The sequence below is a fragment of the Cetorhinus maximus genome, chromosome 18 (genome assembly GCF_964194155.1).
Source record: "Cetorhinus maximus chromosome 18, sCetMax3.hap1.1, whole genome shotgun sequence".
Classification (NCBI taxonomy): domain Eukaryota; kingdom Metazoa; phylum Chordata; class Chondrichthyes; order Lamniformes; family Cetorhinidae; genus Cetorhinus; species Cetorhinus maximus.
In genome coordinates, this window is record NC_135896.1 from 17,226,268 (window position 1) to 17,246,056 (window position 19,789).

General features: G+C 48.9%; 1 long non-coding RNA gene across 1 annotated transcript in view; it reads right to left on the reverse strand.

Moving 5' to 3' along the window:
* Positions 1-19,789, reverse strand: part of LOC144693453 (uncharacterized) — a 150,494-nt gene that overhangs the window by 43,311 nt on the left and 87,394 nt on the right. The gene's annotated exons all lie outside the window — the stretch shown is intronic.

Here is a 19,789-nt window from a genome sequence, read left to right on the forward strand (position 1 = left end):
GCAGGACCAGGAGCGGCCGAGAAATTGTCCGCTACCCACTATTGGCCGCCAACCACGATTTCATGCTGGAGGGCCAATTGAGGCCCACCCAGCGTGAAACACGTCTGGTTGGGAAGGTCCGAGTGTGGGCGGGGGCCTGTCAGCCCAGGCAGCCTCAGAAAGGCTGCCACAGAAGGACGTCTATGCTGTGTTGTCTTGATGGAGTCGAGTGTGGCTGGAGATGCCAGGCAGGAGGGCAGGTCAGGTGGGCACTCGGCCCCCTGCTTTTCGGATGAGCGCCTCGTTGTCCTGCTGAAGGAGGTGGCTGCCAGGACGGATATCGTTGCCCCCAGAGGTGGGAGGAGGAGGCCACTGCACCTCACCAAAAGGGCATAGAAACATAGAAACTAGGAGCAGAAGTAGGCCATTCAGCCCATCGAGCCTGCTCTGCCATTCATTATGATCATGGCTGATCATCCAACTCAATAACCTGCTCCTGCTTTCTCCCCATATCCTTTGATCCCTTTCACCCCAAGAGCTATACCTAACTCCGTCTTGAAAACATACAATGTTTTGGTCTCAACTACTTTCTGTGGTAACGAATTCCACAGGCTCACCACTCTCTGGGTGAAGAAATTTCTCCTCATCTCAGTCCTAAATGGCCTACCCCATATCCTCAGACTGTGACCCCTGGTTCTGGACTCCCCCAACATCGGGAACATCCTTCCTGCATCTACCTTGTCTAGTCCTGTTAGAATTTTATAGGTTTCTATGAGATCCCCCCTCATTCTTCTGAACTCCAGTGAATATAATCCTAACCGACTCAATCTCTCCTCATATGTCAGTCCCGCCATCCCAGGAATCAGTCTGGTAAACCTTCGCTGCACTCCCTCTATAGCAAGAACATCCTTCCTCAGATAAGGAGACCAACACTGCTCACAATATTCCAGGTGTGGTCTCACCAAGGCCCTGTAAAATTGCAGCAAGACATCCCTGTTCCTGTACTCGAATCCTCTCGCTATGAAGGCCAACATACCATTTGTCTTCTTTACCGCCTGCTGCACCTGAATGCTTACCTTCAGTGACTGGTGTACAAGGACACCCAGGTCTCGTTGCACATTCCCCTCTCTCAATTTATAGCCATTCAGGTAATAATCTGCCTTCCTGTTTTTGCTACCAAAATGGATAACCTCACATTTATCCACATTATACTGCATCTGCCATGCATTTGCTCACTCACTCAGCTTGTCCAAATCACATTGAAGCATCTCTGCATCCTCCTCACAGCTCACCAGCCCAGCTTTGTGTCATCTGCATGGGAGGAGATGGCAGCACTGGTGAGCAGCCATGACGTGGTGCGGTGCACATGGGTGCCATGATGGAAGTGGTTCAATGACCTGCTGCACTCAGGAAGGGTGAGTACCGTGTTGGCATGGGTCAGTGTGCTGAAGTGTTAAGGTGTGGCCATCCCCCCACCGTACATCTCAGGGGTGTTAGAGTCTAAATGCCAACTGTCAATGATGCCAGAGCTGGCCAAGGGGGTGAGTCCTGGCTGCTTGGACTGAGTGCCTTGCGGCTCAAGGGCCACAACTCGGATGTGCCCTGCAAGGTGTTCCTCAGGTGGGGTTGGCCAGGCTGCAACCTCGCTGCAGGTAGAGAGTGGACAGAGAATGCTCCTCAGTCCTTTCAGGAGAAGACGAGCCATAACCAAGCAGAGGGTTCACATACAGGCGGAGGCCCGCCCAACCAGGTTTGAGCAGGACACCCTAGAGCTGGAGAGCCGGCACGCTCCATGTGCAACCGGGCGCGGAGTGGCAGGGGTGCCAGACAAAGGTAAGAGCGCAGTGCATAGAGGTGAGACTTTTGGATTGTGCAACCATTCTAGTGTAGTCTCTTCATTGATGTGAGCTTCAAACCTGGAGTCCCCATTGATCATTGGAAGATGATGGTACCGTGTTGCAGATCTCCATTGTTGCACCAGGGTGCCTGACATGCACAGTGACAGAGTGATGACATTAACTAATGACATGTCATTGTTTTCCCTTTTAGATTCGCCAGCGCGCATTCGCTCTCTGGACCTCGAAGGGCCACCCCTGAAGCTGGAGGATCACTAGGTTTCATTTGCACCTGTGTCACACCCGCTCTCTGAAGCAGGCACCAGCGTAGATACCAGCACCTCGGTGGGCATTAGATCGGTGGCTAGAATGTTGGCGCACATTGGTGAGGGCACCTCACACTTGCTTAAGGTGCAGGTGGAGGCAGAGAGTGCCCAGGACGTCGGCAGTTGGAGGGCTGCTGGGGACCAGGATGATGCTGGGTTGAAGGCAGATGATAAGCCTCTGGAGTCATCCATTAGGCAGCAGATGCTGGATGTCCAGCAAGATGTGCGGGAGGATCTGGCGGAGATCCATGAGGGTCTGTGTGCCATGGTCTCCGTTGTGGAGGAGTCCATGTGGAGCATGAGCACTGCATTGACCCTCATGGCCGAGCGCACCACCTCCTATATTGAGAGAGTAGCAACTCTCATGGAGAGGCAGCTCAAGGGACAGAATCAGGGCTTCCTGGGGTTGCACACGGGCCTGCAAGCCCTCACACAGACAATGACCTCAGGTGGTCAGTGCCAGTGTGGGAGATGGATGTGGCACCCAGTATCCCAGCTAGGTGCCCGTCCACCAATGGTGAGTAGGGAGGTCCAGAGCGACCTCACATTGGCGCAAGAGCTGCTTGTCATCTCTGCGGGCTCCCCTCAGGGCACTCTGGATGACAGCAGCAGGTCCTCCGCCTCACTGCCAGTGACCGTGGCATCTGATGAGGCTGCTGCGACTGGGGAGATGCCAGCTGTGGCACTGGCCGCTCCCTCCCAGGCGGGGCCAGCACAGGCTCTGCTGGCCAGAGGATGACTGCCAAGGTCATCAAGGCCAACAAGACAGCAGGGTAAGCAGGCTGTCTCTAATTCTGCTGCCAGTGAGTGGTGGGGTGGTTGGGGGGGTGGTGGGCACCAAGACATAACACTCACAAATGTAAGTTAGAGGCACCATGAGCACGAGGGGATCAGTTCATGTGTGATTTTCTGTTCATTTATGTTTGGGTTTATATGTCTGCTGGTGTGGACATCAACACCAGTAATGGTAATGTCATAATGATTTCAATGTGATGATAAAATTAAATTTCTTTTGGTTCTGATGGCCTGAGTATGCTTCACATTTTTTTCTTTCTGCTGCAGGGTATGCCAGTATGTAATGATGGACGTAAGTGGCTGGATGCTTTATTGCAGAGGCAATGAGTGGACTTTGGGTGCAAATGTAATGGTCATTTCAGACATTCGGGATGGAGGGGGCAGCCCTGGCATGAGATTGAAGCTGGTCTTTGGTAGCCTAGCTGAAGGAGCGTTGGAGTAAGGTGTCCCTGGTGTCCCTGCCCCCCTGGAGGTTACCGAGGTCTGCCTCCATGCCCTCAGCATTCTCCTCACTGTGCTCCTCTTCTGACTCACAACTGGACTCATCCTCTGTGGCCTGTGGAGCTGCATCAAGATCCTCTTCCTCCAGTGGGTCCCTCCTGCCAGATTGTGAAGAGTGTAGCACGCAACCACTAAGAGTGACACTGTTTCTGGGGCGTATTATAGTGCATTCCCTGAATGGTCCAGGCATCGGAAGGCATCTTTGGAAGACCTATGGTCCTATCTACTACCACCTTTGTGAAGGCATTACTCATATTGTAATGCTGCTCTGTCTCTGGTCTTGGATGGTGTAGAGGCGTCATGAGCCACCTCTTTAATGGATAGCCCTTGTCACCCAGCAGCCATCCATCCAGTCGGGCTGGAGCACTGAAGAGCCTCGGCACCTGGGAGTGTCTCAGGATATAAGCATTATTGGAGCTGCCAGGGTATCTTGCACAAGCTTGCAGAATCTGCATCCTGACACACTATCTGCACATTCATGGATTGGAGCCCCTTCCTGTTATTGAAGGCAACCGGCTGACCCACTGGCACCCTGATGGTCACATGTGTGCAGTTGATTGCGCCCTGGACGTGGGGGAACCCAGCAATCGCTGTAAAACCTCTGGCTCACTCAGCCTGGCTGGCCTCATCTGTACTGTAAGGAACATACCTTTGTATTTTCTCTTGACTGTGGATTAGAATTACAATGGCTGTAGTTTAAAAGACATGTCCACTGGAACAGGATGAAAGCTATATACAATGTTGCAGTCCTGGAACAGAATGTGCCATTAAAGACAGGATGGTGCTGAAAAGGAGTCCTGGACAAAGGGAGCTGCCTGACAACAGCATTTTAATTGGCTCCTGACCAGGTGACCAGGGTTTTTGTATGAGTGGAGCAGAAAGATCCTGACCTGCAAAGAGAAAACACCTAAAATCTCTTTTCCTCATATCTCTATAACCTGCTCTCTCTCTGGAAAGCCCTGGCAAGAGGCAATGGGTGAAATCACTGTTAGAGACATTGAAAAGTAGGTTCTCACCCAATGAACAATATACTGAAAGTGCCGGAAGACCACCTCGTGTCATCAACAAGAACTGAAAGGAATTTGGAAGACATCGATCAAAATCAACCCATCAAATCCTGTACACCGGATTGGTGCTACTGAACTGGCCCACTGAACTCCCCCACTGGCCACTGGAAAGAGCCGGAGGCATAGAAGTTGAGGGCCACTGTGACCTTCAGAGCCACAGACATGGGTTTCCACCAACACAGCTGGAGGTGATCTCAGGCCCAATCATCTGACAAATAGAGGTCACTGTCTCCCTTGAGAGGCGGATCCTCCTTCGGCATTGCACCTCGGACATATTGAGGTAGCTGCATCACCATCTGTAAACACTGGCAGCAGGATAGCGGTGGCTTCTGCGGTCCCTTCCTGCTGACCCTGCACCTCTCATCCCACAGATCCCTCCCTTGGGAGCTGCATTGGGACACCTGGCCTCCTTTCCCTCCTGTCCCTCTCTTCCTCCTCAGAGGAGGTGACACCAGCGGAGACCACAATCCCCATTACTAGGGTAACAGAAGGCTGTCTGATACCTGGAAGGGTCTATACGGTCTGAATCCTCCAGGGCCTTGGCGACACCAAGGAGAGCTGAAATGAAGCCTGAAAATGCTAAGAATGAAGCCCCAAACAGAGATGAAGCTGCTAATTACCAGTAAGTCACCAGCAGCAAACTATGTACCAAACTACTGATATAGGCAATGCTGCTGACTCCTTTTATCTCACCCATGGATGAGGTTTTTGAAATTGTCGGCTGGCCGCCTGCCCGTTTTGCCCATGCAACGAGCACAAAATCACACAGGCAATGAAAAACCAGCATCAATTGGCTTTTTACTGGCTTTAAGTGGCCACTTAATTAATGGCGGGCACAGCTTTGGCACCAGCGCGCACCCGTCGACTGAAATATCGTGCAAGTGCGCGAAGATGTCGGGACGCTCACAAGACATCATCGTGTGCTATTTTAAGCTCAGGCATGTCAGGCACATGCCCGCACGTCAAGTGAAAAATTCTGCCCTCTGACTCACACACACACACGCTCTTGTGCACACACACACACAGACACACATGCTCTTGTGCACACACACACACACACACACACACATACGTTCTTGTGCGCACACACACACACACACATACGCTCTTGTGCACACACACACACACTCTTGTGCACACACACACACACGCTCTTGTGCACACACACACATGCTCTTGTGCACGCACAGACACACACACACGCTCTTGTACACACACACACACACACACCCCCACACGGGGCTGAATAATACACTCCGGTGTGGGAGGTAGGTTCCGGAAGGCAGTGGTCTTCCAATTCCGGGCCCACCATTGAAACATGGCCGATAAGGCACTAATTTGAGCTCTTGATTTCACAGGGCTAGTTTGAGGTCTTCATGCCGGCCAATCAGTGCTGGAGGGCGGGATGCCTGGCCCCCCCCCGAGGTCATTGGCCATGACCCGTAACAAGGTCACGACCAGTAATTTAAAGGGCTCCCTGGCACTGGACAGTGCCAGGAGCTCAGCAAATGCCAGCATTTGTCAGAGTTGTGAAGCTCATTGGGACTTCAGAGGTTTGCAGGCATTTAAGGTGAGAGTGCACTTTTACGCGTTCTGATGTGTCCAAGCTTTGCCAGTGAGCAGAGAAGGCTTTATTTTTGAACCCGAACAAGTTTTCCACACCTTTGCATAGAGGAGTTGTCTAGTTGCTGCATGTTTCCCTCCCGAGATGTCAGAGCCATTGGGGCGAGGGGAGGAGGGGAGGAGAAGGGCCAATAACCAGCCCCTCGATTTAATGATGACTCTCCTCCGTGCAGTTTCTAACCGATGTGACCAGCTCGTGCCATCTGGTGGGAAGAGGAGAAACCCGATCAAAACACATGCTGCCTGGGACGAGGTAGCTGCTGAGGTCAGCAGGGTTGGGCCGGTGATGCGAACCTGGTCTCAATGCCAGAAGGAACTCAGCGACCTGATGAGGGTGGCCAGGGTGAGCAAGTCCTCAGTATGTGTAATCTTGTGCCAGTACATTACAGGGCACTATCGCGAATGCAGGGGAAAAGTGAGGGCGGCTGGAGCTCCAGGGCAGCACGATACAACAAAGACATTGCTGCCAATGCTGATGCCAGTGTGCTCTTATAGCTTTGGTCCAGTTGGAGAGCGGAGGGTTGGCAGACTGTGCAGATCAGGGATGTGCACAGCATCTAAGCTGCCAGGCACTTTGCTAATAATGCGTTGGCGGCATGCCATCAAATAAGCTGACAGTGCCAGTGACTGCAACCTTTGCAGGAGAAGCGTGCCCACAGTGCCTGAGAGTGAGGCCGGCCTGGCGGGTGTATGCTGAGCCTAGTGGTCCTGACTCCGTTCGAGGAGGCGGTTTAGATGCTCACTGAGACAGAGCCATCCGGGACCATTGGCAGGGGCGTGGCTGGAGGAAGGCCTGGGGCTGTTGAGATGGCAAAAAGCACAAACTGACAGAAAAGGGGAGAGGGCGAGTGGGAGGTGGATGGAGGTTTGGCATGAAGCAGTGAAACTGGTTAATATCATTCCAAGACTAGAACCCTGGGAAGCTTCATCATCAGAAACTTTAGGTTTTGGTACAAGTGTGTATTATCTCTGCATGTTGGACAGGAGTAATGTTGCAGAGCTTAGTGACCTTGTGGAGATGTGGGAAGGCCTGTGATACCCACTAACCCCCTTACCGCTGTCTCTTTGTCAAGCTGCCATCCGTTCCGAGGAGGGGGAAGTATTCTCGGAGGATGCAACATCACATCCTCTCTCTGTCCCAAGCACCAGTGCAGAGACTGGCACCTCGGCAAGGGTTTGTGCATCGAAATAGGGGCATGCGCAATCTGGTGAGGGCACTTCACAGCAGCATGTGTAGCTGCCGGAGAGTGTGGTGGAGCAGGTGGAGGAGTGTCTGGGGTGATCCTGAGGCTGATTCCGAGTTGGATGATGAACATCTGGAGTGTACATAAGGCGAATGATGCTGGTTGTCCAGCGGAGGTCTGTGAACATTTGGCAGATACACTAGAGGGGTTGCATGATCTGGCCTGGACTGTGGGGGCATCCATCCAGGCCATGTGCACTGCCATCACCCAATCTTTGGAGTGCCAAGCTTCCTCCATGGACAGGCCGCGATTATCCTGGAGAGATAAACCGAGCGTATTGCAGACACAACCGTTGGTATGCGCTACGACCTGCACACCATCGCCCTGGCTCTGAGCTCAGGGGCCCAGGTCAGGGCGACAGGGTGACTGGGAGCCTGGGAACAGGCCCAGCTCCTGCAGCCTCACAGGAAGGTAGGGAGAGCCAAACAGCCCTAGTGGTGGAGGATGAGCAGCAGCTGCCACCATCTAGAAGCATCTCTCAGGGCGCTTCTGATGGGGACAACATCCCCTCCGTCCACCCGCCACTGACACAGTCCTCGTCCAGCGCTGTGGTGATAGAAGATCCTCCTGCCTCTCAGCAGGAGTCTTCCAACATGGTGGGCCACTCAAGGCCACCGGCACACAGAGGACGTCCATCAAAGTCACCCAGGGAAAGGGAGGCAGCAGATCAGCAGCCTTTCTCCAGTGCAGCAGCAAGTGAGGGGGGAGCACTGCACCAGAACATTCGTAAACACATCAAAAAGCTCCACAGACATCACCAAGAGGGACACTTGGTTGAGTAGCTTATGACTGTGATTGTCACTAATCATTGTAAGTTGGTAAATAAACTCAGAACCCATAGTCCCTCATGCTGATGATTTTCTACTCTATCCTGGCTACGGGACTTGTATCGAGAGATAGACAAAAGCACAAAAGCTTTATAATTTCAATGCAGGGCGGGATGCTTTGTGTGTTAATGTTTGGACAGGGTAAGTGTGTTGACAGGATGGTGACATGAGTCGCACATTGCATATGGAAATAGGTTTGGACACATGTTGCGCACACATCTCTAAGACTAGGACCTCACAAACTATTGAAACCTCTGCCTTATTAATACATCCGTGTTGTCACGGCCATCCATGCAATCATGTCCAGAGCCCTCGATCTGAACGTCGCCGTGTTCCCTTAACTCATCCTCACCCTCATCCTTTGATGAATGGCCCCTATCTGCTGTGCCCTCTTTGGATAGTGAGGTTATGGAGGGTGCAGCACACCACAAACATGAGGGACACACGTGAGGGAGCGTACTGCAATGCGTCTCCTGATCTGGTAAGGCATCTGAACCTCATTTTCAGGAGGCTGATGGTCTGCTCGACGATGTCCCTGGTGTTTCCGTGGCTGTCATTATATCTCCTCTCTGCTTCTGTTCTGGGTGCCCTCACTGGCATCATTAACCATCTCTTCAATGGGTATCCTATTAGCCATCCAGCCAGGGCTTCAGAGCAGCTGAATAGGTCTGGCACCTGTGAGTTTCAACGAATGAAAGAGTTGTGGTTGCTGCCTGGATACCTGGTGCATACCTGCGTGACCCTTCACTGCCGATCAGGGACCAGCTGGACATTCAACCAGTGGAAGCCCTTCCTGTTGATGAAGGTGCAGGGCTGACCAGCAGGAGCTTTTATGATGATGTGAGTACAGCCAATGGCTCCCTACACCCTGGGGAAACTTGCAATCACTGCAGAACCTCTGGCTTTATCCGGCTGACTCTGCTTGTCCTGTGTGAAAGAGATGTAATCCCCTGCCCTTCGAAACATAGCATCAGTGAAGACCTTGGTGCCATGGTGTGCAGCAGGCTGTATTATGCTGCTGAGGCCTCCCCAAGCTGCCTGAAAGGAGCCTGTTGTGAAGAAGTTGAGCGCCACAGTGACCTTCAGAGCTACAGGCATCGGGAGCCCCCCAACAATGCAGTTGGAGGAGATCTCTCCTGCCAGCATGTCACAGAGTGATGTGACTGTGGCTCTTGAGAGCCTGATCCTCCTCTTGCATGGTGTTTTGGCCCTCTGCAAGATAGCTCATGTCCCTGCCTGAGGGGCAGCAAAAGACCTTCTACGTCTCCGATGTATGACAGCTTTATCACCCTCTGGGTCTGGCACAACTCTGGCCCCTGCATGTATTACCAGTGCATCCCAGGCCTCCTGATCTGCCCTACTTCCTCTCACACTCCCCCTCCTCCTCTCCTCCTCACTGGAGGTTGTGTCTCCCACCAGTACCACAAAGCCCATTTCCCGCAGTTACTTTAAAGCCAGGGACGATGGACAAGCACTAAATAGAGCTCTCGGCAGGCGGATAAAAGGCCTCTAATTAATATTAGTTTTAAACGGAAACTCAGCTTCTTGAATGAAGCACTCCCAGCAGTACCAGATCTCTGAACTGCTAAGATGAGACCCAGGGCTCAGCTGAACCTTATAAACCCGCCCTAACAGACTGCCTCAGAAAAAAAAACATGAACCCCACATGGTTTTAAGCAGATTGTGCAAGCGTATTAATGATGGCACAAAGTATTATTCCAGTCAACTGGGTCGTTAACAACTTTAATACCCTGCTGAAATAAAATTGGAATAATGTGGGTGGGCTCCCAATTTTTAACCCCGCCCACATGCCGTATTATTCTAAACTGAGGTAATGACGTTGGGAACGTGACTTGATGTCATCACACCCGACAATATGTTGGCGGGGAGCGCTTCTGATTTGGGAGCGTATTATTCAGCCCTCTCTCTCTCTCACACACACACACACACTCTTTCTCAGACACACGCACACTGGCAACCTGTCTCTTTCCTGCACCCCACTCAGCCATCCAACCAGCCTCTCCCCCCATCCTCCCCACGTCCCTTGCCTAGGAACCAGCCCCCACCCAGCGCCTGCCTTTCCCGCCCCCGCCTGGCAGCCATCATCTCCCCCAGCCTTGCAGCCAGTCTCTCCTCCCCTGTCCAGCAGCCAGCCTCTCCCTACAGCCCAGCAGCCAGTCTCTCCTCCCCTGTCCAGCAGCCAGCCTCTCCCCACAGCGCAGCAGCCAGTCTCTCCTTCCCGCTCTGGCAGCCAGCATCTCCCCACAGCCCAGCAGCCAGTCTCTCCTCCCCCATCTGGCAGCCAGTCTCTCCCCACTGTCCAGCAGTCAGTCTCTTTCTCTCTCTCTCCCTGAAAAGCTCCCTCCCTCACCAGCAGGCATGTTCAGACCTCAAGCCGTATGCAGCACACTATCTGCTGCTCCTCCAATCAGAGACTGCTTTTCTCCCACATTTGCTCACTAGTGAGCCTATCAACAGCACAAATGGGAGAGAAACAGCCTGTGATTGGAGGAGCAAGAGCAGCTTCTTGCAGAATCTTCAACCCCACTTACCGACATTTTGAATACCAGGTCCACAGGCTGGATCTTGGACAAGCCTGTTCTACAGGTAAGTAAAAGGGAAGAGGTTAGCAAAAGTAAATGTTGGCCCCTTAGCAGCTGAGGCAGAATGAGTTATACTGCAATTGGAAATAAGGAAATGGTGTGGACATTAGACAAATAGCTTGTATCTATCTTCACAATAGAAGACATAGAAAGCGTCCTAAAAACAATGAAGAATCACTCTTATAAGAGTGAAGAATTTAAAGCAATATAAAACAAAATATTAGCAGAGGAAAAGAGCTAGAGAATCCAATGGGACTAAAAGCCAACCCTCTAGATCTGGTGGCCTATATTCTAGAGTTCTAGAAAAGGTGGCTGCAGGGATAGTGAAAGCATTGGGTTGTGATCTTCCAAAATGTCCTAGATTCTGGACCCAGTGGATTGAAAGGTGTCAGTTGTAACACTGCTATTTAAGAATGAAAGGAGAGAGGAAACAGGGAACTACAGGCTCACTTGCCTGACATCAGTCATTGGGAAATGCTGGAATCCAATCTTAAGGAGGTGTTGACAAAGGACTTAGAAAATCATGATGCTATTAGGCAGAGTCATCATAGTTTTATGAAAGGGAAATCGTGTTTGACAAATTTATTAGGGTTTTTTTAAGGATGTAACTAGCAGTGTAGATAAAGGAAAACCAATGGATACAGAGTATTTCAAAAGGTGCCACATAAAAGATTATTACACAAGATAAGGGTTCTTGGAATTGGGGGTAAAATATTAGCATGGTTAGAGGATTGATTAATGGACAGAAAAGCGAGAGTAGGGGTAGAAAACATATTTTTAAGTTGGCAGGCTGTAACTAGCGGGGGGGCGGGTGGGGTGGGTGAGGGGGGGCATGTGGTGGTGGTGGTGAGAATCACTGCTGTAGCCTCAGCTTTTACAACCTATACCTGTGACTTAGATGAAGGGGCTGAGAGGAATGTGTCCAAATTTGCTCCCGAAACAAAGCTAGGAATGTAAGCTGTGAGGAGGACACAAAGAGGCTGCAAGGGGAGAACGGTAGGTTAAGTGAGTTGGTAATAAGGTGACCGATGGGAGTATAATGTGGGAAAACACTTTGGTAGAAAGAATAGAAAATCCAAATATTTTTTAAACGGTGAGAAATATTGAAATGCTCAGAGGGATTTGGGTGTCCTAGGGCAGGATTTTCCAGCCCTATCCCGCCACCAGGATCATCCAGTCCTGCAGGAAGTCAATGGAATTTTGGGCTGCCCCATCCCCCGGGTGGGTCCCACCACGGCAGGGCCCGGAAAATCCCGGTCCTTGTACAAGAAACACAGAGGGCTGAATTTTACGACAGCGGGGTTTTGCGTTCTCGCTGTCGCCATTGGCATTTATAACGGCCCGTCGTATTTTACAGTCCCGTCCCCGCCGAAACAGGGCTGTAAAATTCTGCCCAGAAAGTTAGCATGCAAGTACAGCAACTAATTAGGAAGGCAAATGACATGTTGGCCTTTATTGCAGTACAAGAGTCAGGGAACCTTGCCATAATTGTATTGGCTTTTTGGTGAGAACACACCTGCAGTGCGGTGTACAGCTTTGGCCCCCTACCCTACGAAGAATATGCTTGCCTTGGATGCAGTGCCACAAAACTTCACTAGGTTTATTCCTGGGGCTGTGAGGGCTGTCCTATCATTAGAGGTTGAATGGAATAGGCTTATACTTGCTGGAGATTAGAAGAATGAAATGGGGATCTCATTGAAACATACAAAATGCTGAGGGGGCAGAATGTCAGGATAAGGGGTTAATCATTTAAGACTGAGGAGGCACTTTTTCACTCTGAGAGTTGTGAACCTTTGGAATTCTCTCCCCCAGAGAGATGTGGATTCGTAGTCATTAAGCATATTCAAGGTCGAGGTAGGCAGATTTTTGGACTTTAGGGGAATTAAAGGATATAGGGATCGGGTGAGAAAGTGGAATTGAGGTCAGCGATGATCTTATTGAATGGCGGAGCAGACTCAAGGGGCTATGTGGCCTACTCCTGTTCCTATTTCTTATGTTCTTATGAGACATCAAAGACTTAAAAAAAAAACATTGAAGTGTTCAGGCCCAGACCCTGCAAAGTGTTAATACCTCAGTTCTGTCCCTCTGTGATGCATATAGCAGCAATTTTAGTTAAAACTCAGGTGCTGCCAGTCCTGGGATCAGGCACGTTTGGTTTTTTAAATAGACCTGAAATGGACAAATCTTTTTAAAATGTGTTTATAATGCACCTCATCATTCACTGGCGTTCGGTCACAATATATTCAGTGCCTGTGCTGTCGCGATAACTTTGTCATTTAGCCAGCTTCAGAGTGCTTTGAAGTTCAGCAGGTAATAATAACCAATAAAATGTGTTATAGAAAGTCCAGTCGTTATGCTAATGGACTAGCAACCCTGAGGTTCTCAATTTTCACCATGCAGATTGCGAGATTGAATCCCTTAAATCTGGAGATTTGCACCAGAAAATGACCATGAAGGTGACCCGATTGCTGTAAAAAATCCGACTGGGTGAATGCTGTCCTTCAGGGAAGGGAACCTACCATCCTCACCTGGCCAGACCCTGTTAACTCGATCTCAAGCCAATTGGTGAAGTATTAAGTGAGACACCCTAATATATTCCTTGATAATAGGTTTATTCACAGAATGCAGCATTATATATATCTGCTTCCTACCTACCAACCCTGTGCCCCAACAGAAGTGCTCTAACTCCTTAATTTAACAATGCCCTTCACCTACATATTTACAATAGAATTAAAATTCTGTTAACACGGACTATGCCTGACTCTCATCCTGCACTGCATGATTTCCATGGCAGTTCTTATGAACATCCATTGTAACTTTGGTGTGAGATACACACACACACACACATACACCTCCCCCCCCAGAGAAACACCTGTTCCCAGGGGTTTCCAAGGACCGCCTGCCGAAGTTACAAATGACACGGAGAAGCCCCACAGAAATGAATAGTGGTAATGTCCTCAGGGAAATGAATAAATAAATATTACCTTGCCCATTCTAAGATAAATTAGCAAAGTTATATCTTTACAAGTTGGATAGAACAAAGGAAAAACGGCAAAATATTGGATATCTGAAATTAAAATGGGAAATACTAAAAATAAGCAGCTATCTGAAGGAGAAAGCATAAATTAATGTTTCAGGGAGGGAGCCTTAATCAGTCAGGGCTGTTTAAAGGCCTACACCCAAAATGTTGACCAATCTTTTCACTTTTCAGGTGTCGCAGCAGATTTGCTGGATTATCTACTTTTCACATTCACACCACCTCCAAACAGCCCTTTACTTATCCCAGTGCCACCCTCTTTGCACCATCATCCCTTTTGTCATTTGACCCCTCCTGCCTTCCACCCTATCATGGCCCAGATTTTCATCTTCGAGCTGGGAATCGCAAGTTTCGCTATTTCCTATAGTTGGAATCCCAACTCCTGTCTGGCAGTGCCCGCCCATGCTATTTTTGTGGTGGGGTGGTGGGGATGGGCTGGAGTCAGAGCTGCTGCTTCCCAAAACAGGCCCGGGGCAGGAACGAATGCCAAAGTAGGCTGGTTAGAAGGCCCGCCTCCATTTGCTAAAATATTGGCCCAGTTCCATACATGGCTGTTTGGCAGCCTAACCTCACCTCTCACCCCATTCAACCCCTAACCCATTCTTATTTCCCCTTAAAGCCTCCTTCCCCTCTAATATTCCCCCAGGTCTCCTTAATGCCCATGCCCCCTCCACGCCCTCCATGCCCATCCACCCAGTATCCATTATGGACAGAACTCATGAGCCATATAAAACATAAGGAAGTCTTTGAGATACACAGGAAAATGTCCAAATAAACAAATAGCCATTCAAAAGCTCTTCAAAAAAAAAAATCCTCTGAGGAGCTTATAAAACTGTTAATCAAATACGCAGCCATTCAAACTCCACATGAAAATAAAAAGTAATCCACTTTAGTGACCACTAAATTGTCAAAACAAACAACCATTCAAAACCCTCTTCAAAAATATTAATTCTCTTAGGAACTCATAAATCTGTCAATCAAAACAAAGCTCAGAGCCCCATTGACAGCGGTATCAACAACCCCTGTTGAGCTGAACCTAATCATGGGTTTGGAGCTCAGCCAAGCATTCATAATGAGATTCCATTGCACAACTGCGTCAACAAAAGTTCCACAACTAAATACATTAAAACATTTTAAATAGTAGAGCAGATGGCCATCTGTTCCACAACTTAAGAGGCTGAAAAGATGGCTGGGCTGTCAATCAAAAAAATCAGCCACATTTTCAGCTATTCCAAAGACTTTGCTTTTGTGTGGGCTGTCAATCAATGTAAATATCAAAACACAGGTTCTAATCAGGCACTAAAATTTGAATTTCAATATTTTTGAATGCAGAAGAGTACCTCATCCACTGGAGAAAGTACTCCAATGGCTCTGAAGACTTATCCACTTTCACAATGGTAGTCAATTTAATGGTCACTTACCTTTTCTGAACAAAGCCCTATCATCAATCACTGCATTAAATTATGACATGTGTATTGTCAACACCTTTTGAACTTACTTTCAATTAGTTCCCAACTCCAGTGGTTCACAATACTGTGAACCATGCCACATACCAAAACGGGCCCAACTGCCTGAAGATAACTTGCTGTGTTCAGGCTTGATAATCACACCCTTATCTCACATTCTTAACAGTGCCATATGATGGGGATGGGGGCAAGAATCCTGGAATCGGATCCTGCCCACCAATTTAAAATCCCATCCGCCTCCATTCCAACATGGATAAAGGCACAAAAATCTGGCCCCTTCTCTTTTGTTCTCTCTTCTCTCCCCATATTCTTTGTATCTGCTCTTTCTTCAAACCTGTTACATCTCTAACTATTTCCGATTCTGGCAAAAGGCCATCGTTCTGAAATGTTAACTCAGTTTTTCTCTCTCTACAGATGCTGCTTGACCTGCTGAGTATTTCCAGCATTTTCTGACTATCTGCTGAGTTACCTTTGACCAAAAGCCAAGTCAATTAATTAAGATATATTTATCCTTGTTACTGTTGTCTGAATTCTGTTTTATAGGATTGTCTAAAGCTGTGCCAATCATTTTCCATTGATTATTTATTGATTACAAGTCAATTTCACAAATTCTCCATCCACTAGGCCTGACCTAGAAATTGAGTCTCACCAACTGGCTGAGTGAACAATATCTGATTCAGAATGGGTAGGCATGAGGCTTACCTCTTTTTTGTGGAAAATAAAACCTCATGGATAGGAAATTGGCTGGAGATCAGGAAGCATAGAGTAGGCATAAATGGGCCTTTTTCAGGTTGGCAAGATGTAACTAGTGGTGTGCCTCAGGGATCAGTGCTGGGGCCTCAACTGTTTATAATATATATAAATGACTTGGATGAAGGGATTGAAGGGACAGTTGCCAAATTTGCTTATGACACAAAGGTAGGTAGGAAAATAAGCTGTGAAGAGGACATAAGGAGGACACAAAGATATAGATTAATGAGTAGGCAAAGACCTGGCAAACAGAGTATAATGTGGGAAAATATGAAATTGTCCATTTTGGCAGGAAGCAAAAAGAAAAGCATATTATCTAAATGGTGAGAGATTGCAGAGCACTGAGATGCAGAAGGAGCTGGGTGTCCTATGCACGAATCACAAAAGGCTAGTATGCAAGTACTAATAATTAGAAAAGCTGGTTATCCAGAGACCCAGGGTAGTGCTCTGGGGACCCAGGTTCAAATCCCACCATGCTAGATGGTGGAGTTTGAATTCAGTAAAAATCTGAATTAAATGTCTAATGATGAACATGGAATGATTATCGATTGTTGTAAAAACTCGTCTGGTTCACTAATGCCCTTTAGGGAAGGAAATCTGCCGTCCTTACCTAGTCTGGCTTACACATGACTCCAGACTTACAGCAATGTGGTTGACTCTGAAATGGCCTAGCAAGCCACTCAGGTGTAACAAACGGCTACAAAGGCACAAAAAAAGAATGGAACCAGACGGACCACCCAGCATTAACCTAGGCACTGGGAATGACAATGGCAATCTCAGCTCTGTTGACCCTGCAAAGTCCTCTTACTAACATCTGGGGGCTAGTGCCAAAATTGGGAGAGCTGTCTCACAGACTAGTCAAGCAACAGCCTGACATAGTCATCCTCATGGAATCATACCTTACAGATAATGTCCCAGACTCCACCATCACCATCCTTGGGTATGTCCTGTCCCACCAGCAGGGCAGACCCAGCAGAGGTGGCGACACAATGGTATACACTCGGGAGGGAGGTGCCCTGGGAGTCCGCAACATCAACTCTGGACCCCGTGACCCCATAAGGTCAAACATGGGCAAGGAAACCTCCTGCTAATTACCACGTACCACCCTGCCTCAACTGATGAATCAGTGCTCCTCCATGTTGAATACCACTTGGAGGAAGCACTGAGAGTGGCAAGGGTGCAGAATGCACTCTGGGTGGGGGACTTCAATGCATCACTACTGACCGAGCTGGACAAGCCATAAAGGGCATAGCTGCTAGACTGGGTGTGCGGCAGGTGGTGAGGGAACCAACAAGAGGGAAAAACGTATTTGACCTCATCCTCACCAACCTGCCTCCGCAGATGCACCTGTCCATGACAGTATCGGTAGGAGTGACCACAGCACCGTCGTTGTGGAGCTGAAGTCCCAGCTTCACATTGAAGATACCCTCCATCGTGTTGTGTGGCACTACCACTGTGCTAAATGGGATAGATTTCGAACAGATCTAGCAACTCAAGACTGGGCATCCATGAGGTGCTGTGGGTCATCAGCAGCAGCAGAATTGTACTCGAACACAATCTGTATCCTCATGGCCCAGCATATCCCCCACTCTACCATTGCCAACAAGCCAGGGGATCAACCCTGGTTCAATGAAGAGTGCAGAGGGCGTGCCAGGGGCTGCACCAGGCATACCTAAAAATGAGGTGTCAACCTGGTGAAGCTATAACACAGTACTACTTGCTTGCCAAACAGCATAAGTAGCAAGTGATAGAGACAGGGCTAAGCGCTCCCACAATCAACGCATCAGATCTAAGCTCTGCAGTCCTGCTGCATCCAGTCATGAATGGTGGTGGACAATTAAACAACTCACTGGAGGAGGAGGCTCCACAAACACCCCATCCTCAATGATGGAGGAGCCCAGCACATAAGTGCAAAAGATAAGGCTGAAGCATTTGTTACAATCTTCAGCCAGAAGTGCTGAGTGAATGATCAATCTCGGCCTTCTCCGGAGGTCCCCAGCATCACAGATGCCAGTCTTCAGTCAATTCGATCCACTCCACATGATATCAAGAAACGACTGAAGGAACTGGATACTGCAAAGGTTATGGGCCCTGATAATATTCCGACAATAGTACTGAAGACTTGTGCTGCAGAACTTGCCGCGAAATCCCTAGCCAAGCTGTTCCAGTACACCTACAACGCTGACATCTACCTGGCAATGTGGAAAATTGCCCAGGTATGCCCTGTACACAAAAAGCAGGACAAATCCAACCCGGCCAATTACCACCCCATCAGTCTATTCTCCATCATCAGTAAAGTAATAGGGTCATAGAGGTCTACAGCACAGAAAAAGGCCCTTTGGCTAATCGAGTCTGCACCGGTCAAACAAGTACCTAATCATTCTAATCCCATTTTCCAGCACTAGGCCCAAGGCTTTGTATGCCATGGCAACGCAAGTGCATATCCAAATACTTCTTGAATGTAATGAGGGTTTCTACCTCTACCACCCTTTCAGGCAGCGATTTCTTGATTCTTACCACCCTCTGGGTGAAAAGATTCTTCCTCACATCTCCTCTAAACTTCCTGCCCCTTTCCTTAAATCTATGCCCCCTGGTTATTGATCCCTCAACAAAGGGAAAAGTTCCTTCCTGTCTACCCTATCTATGCCCCTTATAATTTTATACACCTCAATCATGTCCCCCCTCAATCTCCACTGCTCCAGGGAAAATAACCCCAGTATATCCAATCTCTCCTCATAACAAACTCTCCAGCCCAGACAACATCCTGGTAAATCTCTTCTGCACTCTCTCTAGTGCAATCACGTACTTCCTATAAGGATTATAATCCTATAATCAGGATTCCAGAACTGCATGCAGTACCCGAGCTGTGGCCTAACCAGCGTTTTAGGCAAGTATCCCATATGCCATCTTAACCACCTTATCTACCTGTCCTGCTACCTTAAGGGACCAGTGGACATGCACACCAAGGTCCCTCTGATCCTCAGTACGTCCCAGGGTCCTACCATTCATTGTGTATTCCCGTGCCTTGTTTGTCCTGCCCAAATGTATCACCTCACACTTATCCGGATTAAATTCCATTTGCCGCTGATCAGCCTATCTGACCAGCCCGTGTATATCCTCCTGCAATCTAAGGCTACCCTCCTCATTATTTACCACCCCACCAATTTTTGTGTCATCCGTGAACTTACTGATCAACCCTCCTACATTCAAGCCTAAATCGTTTATATATACCACAAACAGCAAGGGACCCAACGCCGATCCCTGTGGAACCCCACTGGACATTGGCATCCAGTCCCAAAAACACCTCTCGACCATCACCCTCTGCTTCCTGCCACTCAGCCAATTCTGGATCCAATTTGCCAAATTGCTGTGGATCCCATGGGCTCTTACCTTCATTATCAGGCTCCCATGCGGGACCTTATCAAAAGCCTTGCTGAAGTCCAAGTAGACTACATCAAATGCTTTGCTCATCTGCGCACCTGGTCACCTCTTTGAAAAATTCAATCAAATTGGTCAGACATGACCTCCCCTTAACAAAACCATGCTGACTGTCCTTGAGTAATCTCTGCCTCTCCAAGTGTAGATTAATTCTGTTCCTCAGAATTGCTTCCAATAGTTTCTCCACCACTGAGGTTAGATTGACTGGCCTGTAGTCCCCTGGTTTATCCCTTCCTCCCTTCTTGAATAACGGTACCACATTGGCTGTCTGCCAGTCCTCTGACATCTCTCCTGTGGC